Below are 21,449 nucleotides of genomic sequence, written 5' to 3' on the forward strand. Positions count from 1 at the left end.
GTCATAAAAATAAGTTCTTATCTATTATTTTTTTCGAGACATCTTAAAAAATCTTGTAATCTCGAATCATATTGTATTCGGTTTTGGCATTTTTCGAATTCCAAAAGATTTTCAAAATAGAACCGATTCAAGCTTCTAATAATGATTTTATTAACATGATATTTTTGAAACTTTAAGGATACCCAATAGTGTTCAACTTAATTAATTTACTTGCTAAAATTGTCCAAATCTCTATAATATTATTCATGAATTTACCGAAACACCCCGTGAGACTTTTTTTTTTCTCATCGGTTCTTTATAAAACACATCCAACGTTATATAAATTTTAGATAAATCTTGGAAAATAGCAAATAGAATTAACATGATTTACTTTTTTTTTTCTTTTCAAAACATAGATATAAAAACAAAAGCCTATCAATCAAGAACACAAAAATTATGTAATTCTATTGATACATATAAATGCTTCAATCTTACACACACCACAAGAAACAAGGGCGTAGAGGTAATAATATGGTTTTATACATGGTACATTACAATTATAACAACAATTAATGACACATATCTTTTAGCATCTAGTATAGCTAAATCATATTATATACTAACAAATTACAATACCTTATTAGTATGGACGTTCTCCGATAACATTTCCAACAGGGTCATAGTTGCAAGTCATAAACACATCACCACTATCACAAACCACTCTAGCACACCCAACCCTTCTCGTTGTTTTCCAAACTATCTGCGTATAATGCCCACATTGTTGCCCAGATGCACACGTATTACTTCCATATCTATAATACTTCTCTTCTCCTGCCCATGTATTCACAGCATCCACCGGAGACCACGAAGATCCACTGCCCCAAAAGATATTCTCTCCCAACTTGAAATCATCTTCTGGAAACGAATGCATCAACTCACAGTCACCTTTTCTTTGTCCTGCCCACCATTGAGCGTACCTCTGAAGCTGGAAATCCCAAGCTAATGGGATCTCCCACTTAGCTGCTCGAACTAAGTTTTGAGTAAACAAGAATTGTAATGACTCCCATGTACACCCGATGCAGAGTTGTTTGGAGGTTCTGTATACTGTTTCGTTGTTAGGTTTTTGGTGGAAAGTTGGGGATGGTGTGGAGGAGAGGGATGAAGTGAGGGAGGTTAAGAGGAGGATGGAGAAGAGAAGTAGAGAAGATGGTGTCATTTTTGGTAGCGGTGGTGGTTGGAGGAGGAGGAGGATGGAGTCCGGGCGGCGGGGAACGATTGGTGAGGGCAGAAGTGAAGTGTTTATATGTTATTGTAAAAGAGAATGTGAAGTTCGAGAAGATGCGGCTGCAATTGATTGAGAAGGCAGCCTAGCGATCATGCAAAACCATGTGTGTTGTGGGGTACATTCCTCTGTCTTTGTCATATACACACTGAAACACACACACACACACAAGTTAGACAATATTTTTGTGATTTATTTTAAAAGAATTTATTAATTCTGTATATTATCAAAGTAAATATTGTAGTTTTGGCCTTTGGGGAAGAAATATTATTTTCTTACTTCATGCAACTTATTTAGTTGAAAAATTACAATGAAACTGGTGATAACTTAAAGAAAAACATGAATAGTGCTTGTAAATTGAAAATGAAAATGTAACATACAAATACAAAATAAAGCTATTAACATTTTCATTCCAGACATTTTCTTTTTCTAATTCCTATATTTCACTTTTATTATTTATGTATACTTAATTAATTTATTGTAAATATATAAGAAAAGTTATATTATTTTTAACATAATATATATATGAAAATATCCTCGCTACTTTTAAATGATAATAATAATGAATAATATTGATTTTTATTTTATTATTTTTTCACAAAAAGTAAAACATGATTATTTGTTATAGTATACTTTATTTAATACTTGTTTAAAATAAAATTATCTTTCTATGATACTTAAATATTGGATTCATCAGTATGATTCACATTTGTTGTTTAATATATATTTAAACCAGACAAATTAAGTAACTGAATAATTTGTAAAAATAAGGTTTGTAAAAAATTATAACTTGAAAAATATGGCTCTCCTAATCATATTTGATCATACTTTAAGTATAATAAATTGAAATTACTTACTCATGTTTGTTTTGCTGTAGTTTGAAGTTATAATAGTTTTTTTTTTTTTTTTTTTTTAATTAGTATTATAGTTTTTTTTTTTTTTTTTTTTTTTTTTTTTTTTTTTTTTTTTTTTTAAATCCATATACCTTTTAAGTATATGTATACTTTATATTAATTAAAATATAATTCTTTATAATATTCATAAATATACATTAAGATTATTTAATAAAAATATCATTAATTTATATAGATTTTATCTGATCTCTATAATTATTTGTTAGTGTAAAAATTATATATTTAGAGTTTTAAAATGTAGGTGAACATAGATTATTATTTTCTTTAATAAAATTAATTAATAATCAAACATATTTTTTATCTCTATAAAAGTCTTATTATTTTGGTCTAGTTTATAAAAAAATCTTTTTTTTGTATGGTTTAATGGTTAGCAGTTAGTTTACGAAAAAAATTTAATTTTTTTAACGGAATAGTCTTGATTCTCGGGAATAAAATTCAAATCAGTCATTTTATTTGGTTTCACATATTTTACATTATAATATTTTTTTTCTGTTAAAAGAAAGATTTTTTTATGAATTTAATTGAAATATTAAGACTTTTCTAAAAATCATACAAGTATACCGAAATTCTTTCAAAAAGTCATAATATTTTTATTAAATTTATAAAAAGGTCTTTATGTTCCTTTAATATAAAAATAATAGATTACCGGACTAAAATATGTAAATCGGAAAACATATGATTGATTTGAATTTTTTTTTACCAGAAACCTTTTTGTTAAAAATAAAATTTATGATTTTCCTACAAATTAAAACAAAATAATAAGGGCTTTCTTTTTTTTTTTTTTTTTTTTTTTTTTTTTTTTTTTTAAGATTTTCCAACATTTTTTTTTTGTCCAAACACGTATCAACACGACGATGAAAGAACGGATGGGAGTTAGTTTTTGTTGGTTGAACCCGTGAATTGTGTTGGAAGATGTGACGCGCCTCCATGTTTGTTGCTGCAATGTGACTGACGCGTGGCCTTCCAGATATTGTACATTTGTCTGCTTCTGTCACGGGACTCTACTCCATCCACCAATTTACAACACCAAATTACATACTAATGATATCTCCAAAACTCATACGTTTAATCTTTTTAACTCTTTCTTTTGACGCAAATGGTTTTTTCATTTCAATTTATGCTCGTGTTTGGTTCTTGAGTAATGTCAAATACTATTTGTATTCTTTTTATTTTATTTTAGATTTTATTGTGTACTTTTTTAATATAATTATTTTTGAAAAAAATTAAGATGAATCTCATCACTTCCCAACATCGCCACAATAAAACTCTTACTTCGTTTTGATTGATCACTACATTTATCCGTTAGTGTATTATATCGGTACGACCGCACGATACAATCTTATAAACTATTATATATATGTTGGATTTTTCTTTTTACATATCGATTCTTTTAAAGAGGCAATATTAAACTTTACATAAATCTTACATCTTCATCTTCATCATCACTTCTCTCCTCCACCATGCCTTGGAATCTCGCCACTTGAAAACCCCACCAACCCAAAAACCCCACCCCATCCCGACTTCATCTTCGAGTCTGCCCTCACCATTGTGGCTTTGTTGAAAATAAGTTGTCTTCAAGAAATTCAGAGTGTAGATCGAAATATGCAGGGCCAGTCCAGACGGTGGGCAACCCGGGCGACCGCCCATGGCTCACGTCTCCAGGGGGCCTAAAATTTATGGGCTATGTAGTGTGTGTGTGTGTCTATATATATATATATATATATATATATATATATATATATATATATATATATATATATATATATATATAAAAAAATACCTAAATGATTTTTAGGGCCTAAAGTTGGTTCAAACTCAAACTAGCTCAAAAGATAAATAATTTGACTTGCTTATTATTGCTAATTGTACGCGTTTATAATGAAGAATAAATGATATTTTTTTAATCTTTATGACAATTGTCTTTAAGGGGCCCATTTTTTTTCTTTTCGTCTCGGGCCCCATATATGTTTGGACCGGTCCAGGAAATATGGAACGGTTAGATATATAGCAATTGTTTTTTTTTATATATAATGGCGAAAAATATCATATATAGGGCAAATCGCCACATAATGTTGCTGAGAAATTTAATCATAAGATTCATGATTGTAAATTCCATTTCAAGCCGTTATTTTTTTTTATCGCTATAACTTTTTCTCTATAAGTTTTTCCACTAGCAATGATTAAAATGGTGTAAGGTTTTACCTCGATACAAAATACTTGTTCGTATGAGATCGAGTAGAGGAGAATGATATTTGTATCGAGCACATCAACACTAATACCATGTTAGCGGATCCGATTAATAAAGGTCTAGCACCCAAAACATTTCAACATGTCGTCACTATAGGTATAAGGGTAGACCTATACAATATAATTTTAGCATAGTGCTTTAATAGAACTTAAATTTTATTTTTCAAGTACTTGATTAGTATTCCTCTATACTATACAATTTGTGTATAATGATAACTTGCGCACACTTACTTTCTATATATACAAATATAATGCATTGCCACTTAACTCTAAAGTCATTTGGCATAAAATAACAGTAAGTTTCATATGGAGTGCCAAAGTATAATTGGTGGGGGTCCTGTATCGAAATGGATGCGTTAGACTGTACTATTCTGCATTTGGAATTAATATAAAACATAATGTACTTATCTTGGCCAAATAAAGAAACACATATACATACAGTCGTTCTGCAAAGTGAGAGAATATTGGAAAATGGCACATTATTGTGGTCTTTGGACTATTTTTTAATACTTAATACATGTTAGGTATATTTGTATTATGTACTATATTGTTTGTTATAATGAAATATCATGTCCCTAGATTTAATATAACATCCTGATGATGAGATACTTCTAATTTTAACCTTATAATCTAATTATGTTGTAATTTGGTCCCTAAGTTCAAGGAAGAGTGCAATAAGGGCCCTATTGGCATTTTCGTAAATTGGTTGTGGAGGAGTACGCTAGGCGTACTTGCTAGTTATGGAAACCCTAATCTTTTACGGTGTAGCTCATATTCAAACCTCATTGTAGCCTCCTTTCCCTTCATTTCATCAGCCTCCATCCTCTTTGAACGTTTTGCAACCCTAATTCACCTTTTGAGGCCATTCCAAGCTTAAGAGAGTGTGTGTTTAATTTATGCCTTGAAGAAGAGGGAAAGAAGTGGAGCTCATCTTGGAGGAGTAAAACACTTTCGATCTGGGATTTCTACCTGATTTGCAACCTTTTGAAGGATATGCAAGGTCATAAATTTGGAAACTTTATGACTCCTAATGACAGTTGGACCTTGGATCTACATTTGGGCGTATTAAGTCGTTATATTAAGCACTTTATGGGAAGAAATGAAGTCTGGAAGTTACGCCCCGTGTACATAGGAGTACGACCAACATACACAGTCAACAACCCGATGTTGGTTAACGGAGGAGTACGCCCGCGTATGCTTGCTGGTTGACTCGGTTGACTTATGGATTATGACAAGTTTGACCTTGGACTTTGACTTTCGTTGACTCTGTTGACTTTTGACCAAGTTTGAATTTAGGTAAAACTTGAGGGTTAGATAGGTGATTGAGATTTTATATGGTCTTGATGTTAGTGGATCCGCGGGAGCAAGCAGTGTAGCAGGGATTAGGTCGCATTATTCTTATATTCTTCATTTCAAGTGAGTTTTGCCTCATTGTACCATGGTCGAAGGCACCAATGTCAGCCCACTAATTTCCGGTTATCTGTTGGTAAAGAGATGTCATAAGGATTGTATATAGTCATGTAGGATAGACTAAGGAATTTTGATCTAAAATCTTTTACCTGTTCCTCGTTTGGTTGTGGTTTTAGGGCAGGATCATCTGTCTGGGTGGCTATCTCAGCTCTAGTTATATACAATCAGGCATTTCTAAGATTGTGGCTACCTAGTATGACACGGTGTTGTAGTGAACAGTTAGATCTGTATTTTGGTATCAAGTATGTTGTTATGCTGCAGTGATCTGTTAGATATGTATTCTGGTATCGAGTATTTTGTTATGTTGTAGTGATATGTTAGGTTAATATTATGGTATCGAGTATGTTGTTATGATGTAGCGATCTGTTAGATTTGTATTATGGTAGTGAGTATCTTGTTATGCTGTAGTGATCTGTTAGATCTGTATAATGGTATCGAGTATGTTGTTATGTTGTAGTGATCTGTTAGATATGTATTCTAGTATCGAGTATGCGGTTATGTTGTAGTGATCTGTTAGATCGGTATCCTAAAATGTAGGATATTGCTATGTTATAATGCACTGTTGGATCGGTATGTTATTTGTACTTGTGGGTTATCATCTGATGAAGTGGTTGGGCTTGTTTGTGGTTACGTATGATAGCCTGAGAACTCTTGTTCGAGGCTTTCTTGCTTGTTCCTCGTTTGGTTATGGCTCTAGAGTAGGATCATCTGTTCGGGTGGCTATCTCACCTCTGGCTATTTATGGTTATGCATTTCATGGAGCTTAGCTGGTAGTGGGACTGTGTTATGAGAGGACTAGTAGGCGGGAGTGAGTTGTATGCTAGTTATTTGTCTGTTTTATGTGCCTGCTTGATCCTTGTTTGTTTACATGTCGACATGTGGTGGTGGTGGGTTGAGGCGGTCCTGCTTTGTGCGGTAGACCAACAAACCATGTGCGGGACGGCTGTAAGTCGAAAGCACGGAGGCTCGAGAGGAGCGGTTGGGTTAAGGCAGTAGGCCAACAAACCTTGTTAGGCTCGGGAGGAGCGGTTGGGTCAAGGCGGTAGGCCAACAAACCCTAGTATTCGGGTCTGGTTAGACCGAAGGCCGAAGAGCGATGGTTCTACATGATTATATGTTTTTCGTATGGGGTTTTTTGTTACATTAGGTGTCTAATCCCATAACTATTTTTGATATGTACTTGATTTGATTATGAGCATGGTCCTTTTGAGTTGCCTCCACTCATTCAATTTGATAGGATGATAGGAGGAGAGAGAGTAGAATTTATTATGTGAATAATAAATTAGTACTCAAAATGGTTGTATTAATATATTATAAGAATAAGGTTGGACGAATTTATTTAATTAGTATTGATCATAAATTAATTTGGAATTTATTTAGTGATCAAAAGAGACTGATTAAATAAAGGGGACTGATATTGTAATTATTTGATAGTTGCAATTGGGCTGATGGATTACCTTGGAATAAGGTTGGACGAATTCTATGGGAAGCCCATAAGGAATTCGTCCAAGGGTTATTTTAGAAGGGGTCCATGGGCTGCTTAAGGCCTAAGTAGTCACATTAGGATTCCACCTAAAACCTTTGCAGCCACGAGTATAAATAGACCCCATTACAAGGGATTTTCGTCCAAGGCTTTATGAAACCTTAAGAGTGGCGAAAATCCTTCTCTCATACTTCATCCTTTGCATAGAGTGTTTGTGACTCCATTAGAGGTGAAACACTTCGGTCACTAAGCTTTCAATGGTCAAGGAGTTCTTGTTATTACTACATAACAAGTTGAGGTAATCATCCTAACTTGATTATTATGTCAATTTTGAAATTATCATGCTAGATTAGGGTTTATTGCTTTTGTATTCATACTTGTATGTTCAAATTAGAAAACCCTAGATCAAAGCAATTAGGGTTGCATGTACACCATAGGAATGATGTTATGCTCATAACCCAACAATTTTGGGGGAGACTCACTAAACTTTATGCTTACCCAGTTGTTTATGGTTTCAGGTGTCATCAGTGATAGCAGGAAGGAAAAGGCGGGACTGTACACACTCATCAGCAACGTTGAAGATTCCACATTTTCTACAATACTCGGATTTTAATAAACGTAATTCGGAATAAATGGATTTTTTAATAATGGATTAATAAATTGGGAAGTTTTTATCTTAATAAAAATGAAAACATTTGGTTATAAAAGCGGGACGTTACATTTAAATATTTGTATTATGATGGATATGTAATTGTCCATAACTTCATGGGCTATATTTGTGTGGTTCCAAAATTCTTTCTGTAAGTCCCTAATTTGCCTGTGTATCAGTCAGATCCGTTTGATGGTGCGGAATCCCAATCAAACAGATGATGTCAGATAAAATAAAAGAGAAGGAGAAGAAGAATTAATATGAATCTTGTATGTATTGATATGAATTATGATCCGGATACAAGAGATTCACACACACATAAAAGCTCCTGTTTCTCTCTGGCCGTAAACTCTCTAGGGTTCACCAATCTTTACTCCTCACCCTAACACCTCTATTTATACTTGAATATGGGCCGGAAACAAATGGGCCGTAAATGAGTTTACGACCGTAAACTTAGCCGTAAACTAAACCATAAACTCATAAATATTACACAAAATACAACTGATCAGAAAAGTAAAGTATAAATCATATTTTGACCCAACAATCTCCCCCTTGGTTTATAGCTTTCTTTTCTTAATGACCCAACAAGCTCCCCCTAAAAGGTAGCTGGCTTTTCTTGTTAATCTTCAATGGGAGCTTTGGCTTCAACTTTAATCTTCGATTTCTTCACAGCATCAGGATGAACATATGAATCTTCAATAATTGACTTCATCTTGAGCTGTTGGGTTTTTCTTCAGAATTTGACATTGAATGCACGTTTGGTGAGGAGGCTTGACGTACTGATTCTTGAAAGATAGCGCTTTCAGCTAGAGAATCTTCAGAGAGAAAAAATCTTCTGGATCACTTCAGCAGGTACAAAGATAGCAGCAGACTGATTGAGGAGGCTTCAATGCAATCCGTCACATAATCTTCAATTGCAGCTTCACCTTGCTTCTGTGGTTGAAGGATTGAATGTTGAAAGAATGATCTTCATTTCTTGCTCCTTCGAATGAGAATTCTTCGATGCTCACGGACGAAGCCTTTGGCTCAGAAATCTTCAACACAAACTCCATGAGTCTTATCTATACCTGAAATCACTATTCAAGACAAAAACAAAACTAAAAGAAAACTTAGCACACAAATTAAAATAGACACAAAAATATTTCTGGATTTTTGATTTTTCTGAACAAGAAATAAAACAGAAATAACACTATTTTTGGATTTTTAATTTTTCTTATTTTTCTTTGATTTTTGAATTTTTCTGATGATTTTTTTTATTGTTTTTAATATTTAATTCTCTCATAATATTTAAATTCGAAGAAACTATGACAAATTTAACAAAAATAAAATGATATCTAACTTTAAGAGAGATTTGGGATCAAAGTTTTTAGACAGCCTTTATCCACTTGTCGGTACTTTCTATTTCACGTCTTTGTCTGGTCGATCGCCGGTATTGTGGTCCACTTAAACACGAAAAATTGTGACAAATTTAGGACATACTATTTGTTACAAGACAAGGTGAACTTAAGTTCCTAAAACTTATATCTGATCCTAATTCCTTAAATACTATATCTTAAGGACCATTCATCTGACGACGACCAGGGATATTGTTGTCCACCTAAATTGAGCAGCGAGATCTATAGACAATCTGTATGAGTTCAATTTAAGTGTACTGGAACGTGTTTCCCGCTTCCTGATATGCCCCAGCCATCAAGAACTTCCAGAGTACTTCTTACACCGGGTGAGCAGACAACCATTCAGAGAGAGGAGAGATTCAGAGTTCTATTGCTAACTACTTCAGAGGGGTTGAGAAGAAGAATGTTGCATATGCTGTGTACCAGGTCGGATTAGAAGTCGCGCAAAGGAGACAGCATATGGCTAACAGATGAGAAGTATTTCACACATATATTCCACACACACACACACACACACACATATATATATATATATATATATATATATATATATATATATATATATATATCCTGCAGAGATATAGAGTTGCATATGTTATGTACCAGGTCGGATTATAAGTCACGCAAAGGAGACAACATATGACTAACAGACAGAAAGAAAGAAAACGATTTTCTACAGACCTAATTTATCGGAATTTACCAGTCGCCCCATCCAACCGGAATTAAGGACAGAATACGTACATCAAGGAAAAGTTAAGCCACGATTCCAAGTACGGGTTCATTTAATGTGACGAGTAGATTCCCATATATATCTCCCTGCTCAACCTATCTGAGCGTCATATTGTCGGGCTGAACGTATCTAACTAGGTCAAGATTTGTCAAGTCTATAAATTTCCTAAGTTCAACTCTCCTTACTCATGTCCATTTTAAAATTTTTCGTGCCTACCGATGCATCAAACCAGAGCATAGACCCTTCAACTTCGGGTACGTTACGCAGACAGATTGCCTGTTATCACTTGATAATATTGATGGTTTTTGGTCTTAAGAACATCCTATGTGCTCATACAAACCCTAATGCTTGGATCTAGGTTTCTCTATTGTACATGCAAGTTATCCAAGACTATAAACCCTAATTCTAGCATACAAGTAATCATATTAACATGAGAACAGGTTTAAGATGTTACCTTGATTGTTATGTAGCAATAACAATCCCAAATCTCCTTGTGTTGACTTTGGAAGGCTTAGAGTCACAAGTGTCACTCCTCTAATGGTTCACAAACACCATAAGCAAGAGGATGAAGAGGAGAGAGGATGGAGGCTGCCCAAAAACGTCTACAGACCCTAGAGAAGTCTTAGCACGTTTTTGGTCATAAGGGATCTCTTTATATAGGAGGCAATTAGGGTTATCTAACAAGGAAACCCTAATTTGGTTGCTTAAGCCCTAAGCAACCCATGGAGCCCTTTCCTTAAGGCCTTGGACGATTTCATATGAGCTTCCCCATAGAATTCGTCCACCTTATAATAAAAGGCAATCCATGGCCCAAATTACAATTATCTTATAATTACAATTCCAGTCCCTTAAGTTTAATTAATCTCTTTTAGTCACAAAACTAATTATCAATTAATTATTGACTAATATTAATTAAACAATATGATTTATCCTTTAATATATTATTCCCATAATATATTAATAAATCATATTTAATCCTTTCTCTCTATAATTCATCCTATCAAGTTGCTTTGGTGAAGGTAACCCAAAAGGACCATGCACCATCGGGTCAAGTACATACCAAAATAGTTATGGACTTAGACACTAATCCAACAGTCTCCCACTTGGATAAGTCTAATAACTATTATGCGTATGACTTCAGATCCTGATCTGCAATCATAGCTTTCCAAAGCTGTTGTCAACTCTGATCCTATCAGATACGCGTGTCCTTAAGATAAGGGATCATATATTCCTCCATTCTAGATATCGTATGAGATATGATTTCAAATCATTCTCTTTGTACTATATCTCGATTCCCGATTTATGACGACTGACTAATTGAACAAATCAAATTAGCCCTAGCCTGGCCGAGCATTTACGTTTGTCATCACTAAATCATCGAGGGGCCCAAAGATATCGCTTTTATCCTACATTGGATAAAAGGAACGGATAAAATTTGATACAATGCTTGCTTGCACTTACTCACCGAATCACACACAACAATATGTTTTATAACACCAAGTTACTGGTGCGTTTACATATTATCAATGTGCAACCGATTTGCAAGATACAACTCACACATCTCAGTTTCAAGAATATAAGATGTTATCGTCTCACCAATCACTCGTGACACAATCCATGGAGTGATCCAAGTGAGCGTGGGTTTAATCCAATGCTCAAATCATATTCATAAGCACTCATGAACGTTGCAGCAAACATTTGCTCATGTCTAATGCTTTTTAGACAATCCACACACCAATTCACGACAGTCTTCATTCATACCTACTTCCAACATATGAACGACTGTGGCCCGTTCGAATAATTTAACTGTTCTTAGCCAATTAAATTATTTAGGAAGTCAAAACATGCAAATGTGAAACACAAGAATAATACTAATCTCATATGGCCTCAAACCTTTGAGTATAAATAAAACTCCTTTTATTTATCACCATATCGATTACTCATTATTTGTCGTTTCGGGTAATCAACTTCTTACTTGAATTATTACACTTGTCCCATGCTCCTAGCATGCACACAATGTTTACCTATGGTTCTTACTTTGTGAAATAGACCAAATAGAGCACATTTCCAATCATTCTCATTTCACAACTCCAAATCCTTTTTCCATAAGTGAAAGAATATCAAATACTTGCTACTTATAGAATATGCTAGATTCTAACACTTTATGCAATGATCCTTTTGTAATGTTACTGCACCAACGTCACAAAGACTATTGCCAATGATATTACAAAGTTATCTATCGGAGATTGCTACAAGACAATTCCTTAGATATGATGTCTCTCACTCAAAGTACATTCCTTTGAACATCCTTTTGCATAAAAGTTTCTAATCTAGACATAGATTTTTCAATATTCAATTCCCAATATGGACACGCTTCCATATTTTCCATATGACAACTCATTCTTAATAGAATCTTATCTATTCGTAATGATGTCGATATGGTCCATCCAATATGGAAACATTTCCATATTTTCCATATGACAACTCATTCTTAATAAGGTCGATATGGTCCATTCAATACCATGCTTCCAACTACTCACAAGCAACCAATCCTCGTCGAACTTTGGATTGTCCTTTGATAGTTGTTTAATTATTTTAGTCAAAACCGATTCTAGTCCCTTTTCCCTCTAAATGCGCTAGACATTTGGAAAATTTTAGAATGGTCAAACATTAAAGCATTTGCAATCGATCCTATACCCGAAGCGTATGGGACACGACGCATAATGTTTTATTTGCTATGTTCTCAAAATTCGAATTGTGAAGAGGAATGCCGTAATCATAATCGAAATTTTAAGAACACACTATGTACCCTTGACTAAATTTATTAACATTTCTCAACCTAATCCTTTAGATTTGAAATGAAGCATAATATTCTCTCCCTTAATTATAGCAAAACAACTTCACAACCCTTACGACTTTGCAAGGTATAACTCTTGTTTTCTATAATTAATATTGCCAACTTGCAATACGTGCCTTAATAATCATACAATCATAACATTTATGCTCCCACTATCATGATGATTACTATAAAACATAACACTTATGCTCCCACTAGCTTCGACATGTATTCATAAACATCTTAACTTTCAGAAAAACAATACCTATTGAATTTCTTAAGTCCATGTTTCTAATACTTAATGCTTTGATAATCTTTTATCAAGGCTTCTTGAACTTATACACCTTTGCCTTAGATAGTTCATATGCGTGTCTAAACAATTAAGACTAATTGTCAAACCTCACAATTCAAATTATGGAAAGGGATACTGTAACCATAATCGAATTCGAGCATGCAATTTTACAATAACTATCTTCTTAAAATCTTTCTTAGTGAAAGCATTTCCTCACAATCATTTTCATGAAGGAGGAAATCTTATGACACTTAGATTTAAAGGGTGTATTTGTTCCTATCCATGTGAATTTGTCAAAACCAAAGTTTACGACAAATTCAAACTCATATGGATCGAACTTTCTTAATCTCGATTTCTTGCCTTATGGTAGCACAACTGCCCACCATGTCTTCCAAGTAGTTAAGCAGCTCACCCTTTCCTATCAATTTACTCTTCATTGATCAAGGTCCTTGTCTTTTATGCATTCGAACGAGAAGTCATAGAACTCATATGCATAATTAACTCAATTGGAACGACATAGAAACAAAATAATGTCAACACGATAGGTTGTAAACCTCAACTCGTGTGCTTGTGATGATTGATAAGGTTTATTTGATTTGTTCTTGAAACCTTTCAAGACCATTAAGACTCCCACTGACTCCTTGACATATAAGATTCTCTTGTCAAAACATTTCTTGACAAACAAATATTCAAGAGTTAGTGTAGCTTTTATCAAAACTCTTCATAAATTGGTCCTAGTTGGTCTTTGTCTTATCCAAGACATCACAACTTTCCACATTTGATGAATGTTACAAACCTTCTTAATACTTTTCAATCAATGTCACAATCTTAACTTTAAGACTTGTTATTGGAATGAAGTATGATTGACTTCTTGATTTAACCATTTCTTCAATCCTTGATTCCTCTTCTTAGACATACAATTGTGCTAAGACTCTCTTAGAGGATTAATTGAGATATGGTTCTTAATCAATAAGACCTATCATAAAGCATAAAAGCTACTCTCCCTTCTTCTTAGAATGGAGAAACTTTTATCTTTCTGCCTACTTGATTCTTCTTATTCGTTCTGCTATTGATTTAAAATTTTTCAATCAATTCAGAATTACACTTAATCTTGTAAGTATAATCATATTTACTAAACCTTTAGTAAATCATGACAAATATCTTTGTTACTCTTATGGTGGACTTGATCAACATGCAACTTTGTGTATTCGATCTCCAAGTCCTTCACTTGACACTTTGTCAATGAATTAGTCTAATTTCCAAAATATGAAATTTCTCATTCATCGTGCAACCAAGTTGCATGATTCCAAGTTTCTGTCCAATTGAAACTTGGGCGATGAGAAACTCTTCCTATTTGGTAAATTCTCGACTTTCCATAAATAACATAATAAGAAACAAATCCATTATTGCTAATATTAGAAACATTCAAACATCAATTTTTCATACACGCCATTGTAAGGATAAATAAATAATATAAAATCAAAATTTATTTTATTGCGGAAAAATTTTGTCCTTACAATGCAACTTATTGAAAAACTCATGCTAATACATCTTTCTTAGCAATCTAATTCTAACTCTAAGTAGTAGCTCAAGAATCTAATCTTTGAGAAATGCGATCGAAATCCATTCCTTCACGGTTAGATTCTGCTCACTTCTTCCCTTAAGCTTCCTTTTCTTTTCTTCGATCCTACAAAACATTAATTGTAATCTTATCACATTATGTATTAAGAATCTAGAAGCTTAAAAGAGTTAGTTAATGGATTTTACCTAAAGCAGAGGCATACGTTTTGACTCTCCCATCTCTTAGATCTCTTAGGTAAATGGGGCAGCTTCGTCTCCAATGCCCTTTCTCTTGGCAATAAAAGCAAATTGACTCTTTTGGAACATGACATGGAACTACTTCAGACATTTCCTTTCTCTTATGATCAAACTTTTCGATCATAGCATGTCTTTCGTTGCCATTGTCGATATCCTTAGAGGTCTTGAAGGCAGATTCACCAATCAACTTTGCTTTTCTATTGCGCCAAACCATTGCTGATTCAGCAACAATAAGCATATAGGTGAGATCTATAAGGGTCACGTCGCGGTTCATCATATAGTACTCTCTTACGAACTCACTATATGAGTTAGGAAGTGACTGAAGAACCCAATCAACAGCCATTTCCTCGCAGACAACGGATCCCGACATTCTTAACCTATCAATGTGTGACTTCATCCCTAGGACGTGGCACACACCGGCTTTCCTTCTTTATGTTTACTTGCCAAAAGGGCTTGAGTGATCTTGAACTTTTAAAGCCTTTGAACTTGTGGGTTAGGGAGAATAATTGGAGGAGGAGGAGGAAGTGAAGTATGATTTCTTGTTCCTCGATCGAATTGTGGAATATCATCTTCATGTGGAAAGCTTGTTCCATGGGATTTGGGAAGATCATAGTTGTCGAACTTTGACATCTACAAAACGGGAGAAAACGTATTCAAGTTAGTTGATTGATTGAGTCCTTAGTAAATCACCCAAATGAGATACTAAGGCTAGGACCCAACACAATATTCTACAACTCGGGAGAGGGATGCCGTAACCCAAGTTGCAGAACATTTGAAGGTAAGTGAATGACGATTCACTAATTTCCACCATGAAAAACAAAAAAGAAATTTAATTTTTAAATCTATGAAAACTCCTAGATCCTATGAGATTCATTGAACATTTCAATGACATGTTTAAATCTCGATATGACCCTCTTGTTTGTGACTGGGATGCCGAGGATCACAAAGCGGGTGTGAATAACCATGCAAACTTACATGGTGCCCTCACATGTTACAGTCATCTATTCGATGTGTCGGTAAACCACACACGCTCCACCGAACTATGACAAACATTGAGTCACCCTTTGCTACCTTTGCTTAGAACCAATTAGTGTGCCGGTAAACCACACACGCTCCACCAACGTCTTCGCAAGAGCACAAAGTGTAATTTCATGGAATTGCATCAATTCACTTTTGCCTAAGTAACTAAGATTGGGAATTTTAAAAAAAATTTAGTTACTTTTATACTTCATTATACTTATAATGGAAGGTTTCGTCCTATCCTACCCGTTCGGCTAACGACCCTCCACTAGTCAAGAGTGCGGTGGGTAAGAGTGGATACCCATTCAATCGTCATTTTATAGGCAATTTCCTTAAACACCCCTTATAGACCAGCTTCGTGAATGAGGTCTACTAACGGTAAGACTGACTTTTACTCATACATATATATATATATATATATATATATATATATATATATATATAATGTTAGACTTTTAATGTTATATATAGTATAGGGTGTATTTTACACTTTTAGAATACTAGGTGGTCTAATTTAACAATTATACTTTTAATTCAATTAAATTGTAAACCTAAACTTTTATGGATTTATTAAACCTCTTTTAATTATACACCTTAATTAATTAATAAAACCATAAGGGTGTGATTTGAACTTTTCAAAACAATACTAGGGTTTTAGAATTTAACATTCCTAATTAAACTTTTAATCAACTTTTAAATTCCAAAACTTGAGGGAAAGTTTTGAAACATTTCAAAATATTAGGGTTTAGAATTTAAATATACATCAAAATTAAACTATTAATCAAAATTTAAATTCCAAAACTTGAGGGCAAGTTTTGAAACCTTTTTCAAAACATTAGGGTTTCAACTATTTAAATTTCAAAACAACAAAACTTTTTGGGTTCAAATTTAAACTATAAAACCTAAAGGGAAAAATATGAAACTTTTCGAAGCACAAGTATCAAATAACAAATAATCTAAATTAACATTTAATCACATAATTATCCATATTTGATTTATTTAATGATTTCTTGCAAACCAATTTACCAATTTAATCAAAATAATTAATCAATTATCACATAAGGAAACAAATATTTTATTAATTGATAAATATCTTCAATTAGATCAAGAATATAGTCAAATATCATAAAATCAGATTTATATTGATCTAATATGATAAGGCAACTATCCTTAAGCAAAAACAGCAAGAAATCCCGGTTTTCCCTCCTTCTGACAAGCCGACTCGCCGAGTCAGGCATGGACTCGACGAGTTCATCTATGGACTCGGCGACTCCAGCCTCCAGAAACACAAAATTCGAATTTTTCAAACATATAATGCATCAATACAATAGAAACCAGTCTAGGCTCTGATACCACTGATGGGTTTTGGTCCTAAGAATATCCTATGTGCTCATACAAACCCTAATGCTTGGATCTAGGTTTCTCTATTGTACATGCAAGTTATCCATGACTATAAACCCTAATTCTAGCATACAAGTAATCATATTAACATGAGAATAGGTTTAAGATGTTACCTTGATTGTTATGTAGCAATAACAATCCCAAATCTCCTTGTGTTGACTTTGGAAGGCTTAAAGTCACAAGTGTCACTCCTCTAATGGTTCACAAATACGATAAGCAAGAGGATGAAGAGGAGAGAGGATGGAGGTTGCCCAAAAACGTCTACAAACCCTAGAGAAGTCTTAGCACATTTTTGGTCATAAGGGATCTCTTTATATAGGAGGCAATTAGGGTTATCTAACAAGGAAACCCTAATTTCGTTGCTTAAGCCCTAAGCAACCCATGGAGCCCTTTCCTTAAGGCCTTGGACGATTTCATATGGGCTTCTCCATAGAATTCGTCCACCTTATAATAAAAGGCAATCCATGGCCCAAATTGCAATTATCTTATAATTACAATTCCAATCCCTTAAGTTTAATTAATCTCTTTTAGTCACAAAACTAATTATCAATTAATTATTGACTAATATTAATTAAACAATATGATTTCTCCTTTAATATATTATTCCCATAATATATTAATAAATCATATTTAATCCTTTCTCTCTATAATTCATCCTATCAAGTTGCTTTGGTGAAGGCAACCCAAAAGGACCATGCACCATCGGGTCAAGTACATACCAAAATAGTTATGGACTTAGACACTAATGCAACAAATATCACTTCCCAAAACATCTCCTGCAAGCACATTTCATAACCAACATATTTTTGATTTTCTTTTTTTTTATGTTTTTGGATTTTTTAAATTTAAAATTTTTTTTTTGTTGTTTTGTTTTTATTTCTCCCCCTAAATTTGTGCATAGGAGAGAAACGAAAGTAAATGCGCAAATTTAAACTATCTTAAAACAAAAATTAGTCTTTAAAGTGAATCAGCTTAAGAAAAACTCAGGTGTATAGAGAAGAAAACGCAAACCGTAAGTCACCGATTGAATTTGCATCCAGAAGGTCTGAGAACAGCACGCGTAATCTCAGAACAGATCTGAAAATTCTTCATGTCGTTAAGCACAAACCCCATGTGATCCCTTCTTTTCTTCCTTTCCCGCAAAAGGACACATACTCTCAAACAAAGGTCTGAGTGTTGTACAGTTGAGAGATGTCCCCTATCAAGTGCCAGGAACAACCACTACCAACAAACCGAAGTCTGATGATATGCCTCCATAGCTGCTCCGACACAGAGCGGGATTAGTTGGTCTTTGGAACCCAGTCCATTTTGAAACTGGGTCGACCTTTGTCATCCTTGCACGATACCCTCTCCCATGACATATCCTGCTTGTCACAAACAGAAGATGTAGAAACGTTAGAAGCATTAGGAATTTTGGGAGTTTGAGCCTTCGGAACCCATTTGTAGTTGGGTTTAACCCATTTCTTTTTCGATCCGATGGGTGGCTCAGTACTTGCTTTTGATCTTGATGCCGACTGTCGAGATGACTTTGACCTAACCAGTCTTGGCTTCACTAGAGCATCTCTTGGACTGGGCTTCTTGGCTGGCATTCCCTTCTTGCCCTTGGGATTTTGATTCTTGTCCTTTGAGGTTTGATTCTTGGCCTTGGGAGTTGAATTCTTGGTCTTCATGGCATTCCAGTCGGCATTGTCTGAACGTGATCTTGAGGGGTTTCCTTTGGAGTATCTCCCTCTTGGCACGTTCTGCCACCCTTGTGCATAGTAGGGAATGTATGCGCGATTTGGGCAGTTTCGGGCAATGTATCCAGGTGTTCCACAGTGAAAACATGTCTTTTTCTTTACCGTGAAGTTATTTCTTCCTGCCCCTGGTGGCGTATCCTTGCCTTGTCTCTTGTTGTTCCCATATGCACACTTACAACATGCACTTTGTTGCGCTGGAATTGGAGGCCTATATTTCTCAACTGCAGGTTGATCAGAAGCAGTTGAGTTCGAAGCAACAGATTCAGAGTTCAAGGAGTCATCGGTTTGTTCAATAGTGTTCTTTTTGTTCTCATCCTCTGTTACTTTGCCTGCACAATAAGTAGCAACATTAGTATCTTCAATATTAATAACTCCTCCTGACACAAATCCAACTCATTTTCCATATTGAAGATGTGCCTCCCTGTCAGTTTCTTTCTTTGTCATAGGGATGGATGTGTAGTTACGATTGAAAGGAGGAGGTACACTATCATACCCTAGACCCTTGTTTTGATTCCATTTAAACTACATGCTTTGGTCTATCATATTTGCAACCACCTCACTTGAGAAATCATATTTTCTAACATCAAGTTTGGCGGTTTCAAACTTTCCTTTCAAAGATTCAACTTCAGCCACTAGCTCAACATTTTGTTTGACTACATAATCATAGTTTTCACATTTGTTAGTGTAGTCTTTGTGACAACCCTATTTTTCCCAAAAAGCATTGTAAACACTCGAAAGCTAAAAAGCAACGAAATTAACCTCGAAAATAAAGTGTTCAAGTATCTAAGTTGGGATACATCAAATATTAGATATCATGCCAAGGTTTCCAAGAACATAAAGAACGCTCAAAACCGGGTTATATTGAAGAAATTATAACCACTCGTATATTTACGACACGACGTTAAAACATTATTTGACGTAAAAAGTAGAATCTCAATAAAATGCATTTTAGACTTAAGTGTCTAAACCAAAGTCGTAGATCTCGTTGAAAGGTGAGCGTACATAAAAAGATCGTCCAAATTGGACCTCGTATGAAGAAGTTACGGATTTTCAAAGTTTCGTAACAGTAGAAGAGGGCTAAAAACTCGGATTGAAGATCGAGTGTTATTTAGCTATCGCCACCTAAACGGAAGTTGAAGATCTCCTCAGTAGTAATAACACGATAAAAAGACAGACGAAAACCGACGTCGAATAAAGAACCTATGAATTTTTAACGAACTTTAGGAGGTCCGGCCTATTAAAATTATATCATTAAAAATAAAGTCAAAAACTAGCCAACGGAGTCTAAATGAAAGTTGTAGAGCATAATCTCACCTACGCGTGGATATAAAGAACGCGAAAAACGGAGCTCGTACACGAAAGTTACGGAATTTAGAAGTCGGAAGCCAGGATTACGCCCCGCGTAATATGGGAGTACGCCCCGCGTACTAGACCCAGAGTCGAGTCCCATCGGCCCGCCCAAGCTACGCTTGGCTAGACCCAGGAGTCCCATCGACCCGCCCAAGCTACACTTAGCTAGACCCGAGTCGTAAGCCATGACGCCATTTTACGCCCCGCGTACTCCGGAAGTACGCGCCGCGTACGAGGGTTTCCAGCCCTATAAATAGAAGGCATGAGCTCGAGTCTTTGCACACCTTTCTCAATTCCTCAGTCAATCTCCCATACTTCTAAGCTCCAGAGACCATTTCACGACCTCGGTTTCCACACTCGAGCCCCCGACGAAAGATTTACGCTGCAGAGATCCCCGAAGAGCCCGACGACGCAACCATCCGCGGTCGAAGTTCTGCTCAACCCTAGCCTCTCTCTTCAAACTTAACGGGTGAGTTCATACCCCTACTTTTCAATTCTTTTCATGTTTTTAGGGGGGAATACAAGTACATTGCAAATCAAAGTATCATTTTTATAATATCGTTCTTGTAAGGTTTTGATACAAAAATAACCTTATGTTTAAAGGGCTATTATATCACCAAGTTGTTATTACCAAATGGGAAATACTTTTGAGAAACTATAATGAGTGTAGTATTCAAGTGATTCATACGTTCTACATATACATCTCGACAAATGAAATGCTTTCAAAAGAAGTAGAGTCTTTATTATCGTAAATCTGTTTATACCTAGTAATGTGAGACAGCTTCACGTACGTTCGAGTATGCATTATTAAGTCCTGTATTATATACCATAATCCCTTGTAGGGG

General features: G+C 34.8%; 1 pseudogene; it reads right to left on the bottom strand.

Annotated features, from left to right (window-relative positions):
• Positions 1-418: 418 nt before the first annotated feature.
• Positions 419-1,348, bottom strand: LOC145070461 (pathogenesis-related protein PR-1 pseudogene; annotated as a pseudogene).
• Positions 1,349-21,449: the final 20,101 nt, after the last annotated feature.

The sequence above is a fragment of the Lactuca serriola genome, chromosome 8, assembly GCF_051521515.1.
Source record: "Lactuca serriola cultivar US96UC23 chromosome 8, Lser_US96UC23_V15, whole genome shotgun sequence".
In the NCBI taxonomy this organism is placed as follows: domain Eukaryota; kingdom Viridiplantae; phylum Streptophyta; class Magnoliopsida; order Asterales; family Asteraceae; genus Lactuca; species Lactuca serriola.